At 49.8% G+C, this 2,209-nt stretch overlaps 1 long non-coding RNA gene across 1 annotated transcript; it reads left to right on the forward strand.

Moving 5' to 3' along the window:
* The first annotated feature begins 281 nt into the window (after positions 1-281).
* LOC133343588 (uncharacterized) lies at positions 282-1,575 on the forward strand. The gene is made up of 3 exons (XR_009755265.1): positions 282-363; positions 666-790; positions 1,425-1,575. It is a non-coding gene; the product is annotated as an uncharacterized LOC133343588 (long non-coding RNA).
* Positions 1,576-2,209: the final 634 nt, after the last annotated feature.

Consider the following 2,209-nt stretch of genomic DNA (forward strand, 5'->3'; position numbering starts at 1 on the left):
CGAATAAATACAAATAATAATTTCGTAAACAGACAGTAAATTGTATTTGTTGTGAGGAGAGAGGGGGTGAGAGTTGGTGGGTGAGTGGAATGTGGAAAATAAAGAAATAATCGTTGCACAAATATTTACAAGGAGGAGCAAACTAAGACGATTAGGTAAAACGTCAAACAATTCATTACGCGCAAAACAATTAGTACAGTCGGCGAAACCGCTCGCAACTTAAGAAAAACCCGACAGACGTGTGCCGTCTTGTATTTAAAGTTGTCCGTCCCCGCTTTGATGAATACTCGGGGAAGAGCAGCTGGCTCCGACGTTCGCACGACGTCCACACGACGTTCGCTACTGCGGCGCTTCGCTATTATTGTAAGCGCGGTCGCTCGCTCGCTAATGATTTTACCCAGCTGGTTTGCCCCGAGTGATTTGCTTTGGCGTTTGCAGTGTGCGTGCCCTTTTAATGAAAAAGCTATTACTTTTGCATCCCACCCCCCCACACCCCATCGAGCCTCCATCATGGGCAAGATAATTTACGGTGAAATATCGTGTTATTTTGGCGCGGGACCACCAAGTGATACATGGTCTTTTATTTGCATCTCGTGCGCTGCTCGTAGCGAGCCGAGCATCATTAACATGTTTGTGGCTGCGACTCGTGTTTCATGTCTGCGCAGGTACGGACGGCAAGCGGACTTCTGGGCGAGAGATGAATAATAAACCTGCGTGACCTCCCCCCCCCCGCCCCCATCATCAAAGAAATACGGAGAGATTAAGAAGGGCACATGCTGTAAATTTCCAGGTGAGCAGCGGTTACGGGTTGGGTGGGTGGGTGGGGAGGGGAGAACGTTTGAGAGCAAACTGAGTCTTTTGAAAGGATGGGGTTAAGGTCATTTTAATGAGGTGTACACCTTGCTGCTGGGTTTCATGTCAGGCGCCGGTGGGGGGGGGGGTGGCTTTTTCAGACCCACGTTCGCAGCCTAGATTTTCATAATGAAACAAAAAAAATAGAAGTACGTGTGATATTGGCAGCGGTGCACAAGCACGAATCTATTTTCAAATAGATGCCGTTTTAGATTGTATTTATTTCGGCAGCAAGACCACAATGAGCTGTCGGGCTCTATTTCACGGACCGTCCTGTAATGGTACAAATAGCAAAATGTTCACATTTGTCAAAAAGATTGCCCTAAACGGGAGAAAAAAATATATAATAGGCTACGTTTCGCGTAATGGCCCTTCTAATAAAGAAATAAATAATAAGAAGAGCCATTGCTCTGAACGTCACCGATTATATATTTGTTTTGTTCCTCTTTAGGGCAGCATTAGATTGAAGAACGTGTTAATTTTTAATTTTCATAAATAGCGCAGGGAGTGGAGCTTGCCCGATTGCGGACAAAGCCTGCTTGGAGACATTGTGTCTTGGCCACATTTCACAGAGAGACAGAGAGAGGAGCGATTCAGTCGTGGAGCTCTTCCTCCCTGCGAAGAGCGAACGCTTCATCACCAGCCCCCGCCACCGCTGCCGGGCGAGATATCCCACTGGCCAAGATGAGCCGCAATCAACCGCATTATACAGCGATGCATAAACACATTCAGTAAGTACCAATCTGCCGCATATAAATAATGGCCTAACAGATGGTTTATAATCCCTCGACAGCAGTTTGCCAGAACCCCAGTATCCGCGAAGATGATAATAATAATAACAGCGAACTGCGTGCAGTCCACTGATCACTAAATTTGGCATGGAGAGAAAACAAATGGGGGTGAGCGTGCGCGTACAGACACACGTGCGCGTACAGACACACGGGGGTGAACGTGCGCGTACAGACACACGGGGGTGAGCGTGCGCGTACAGACACACGTGCGCGTACGGACACACGGGGGTGAGCGTGCGCGTACAGACACACGGGGGTGAACGTGCGCGTATGGACACACGCGCGCGCACACGATGGAGCGCGCCGAGAAGACATCATCGTGAATATAACTCCTCTCGGCAATTAGTCAAATCACATCGAGCGCCGCCGCACACTCGAGTACGCCGGGGCCCATTGTACACCGCCGCCGCAGCCGCCCCGCGTACGGCATTCTGGGCGGTGCTGTGATTTATCGCTTTAATTGGAAGCGGTTTCGCCCATCTGTCGCTGGGACACGTTCGCTGGAGCCGCTTGCAGCGAGGAGCAAACACGCAGCGGAAAAAAAAGAGGCCGGTTTGCTCTCCGTG

This window comes from Lethenteron reissneri, chromosome 18 (assembly GCF_015708825.2).
Source record: "Lethenteron reissneri isolate LAM-NWPU_2019-01 chromosome 18, ASM1570882v1, whole genome shotgun sequence".
Taxonomy (NCBI): domain Eukaryota; kingdom Metazoa; phylum Chordata; class Hyperoartia; order Petromyzontiformes; family Petromyzontidae; genus Lethenteron; species Lethenteron reissneri.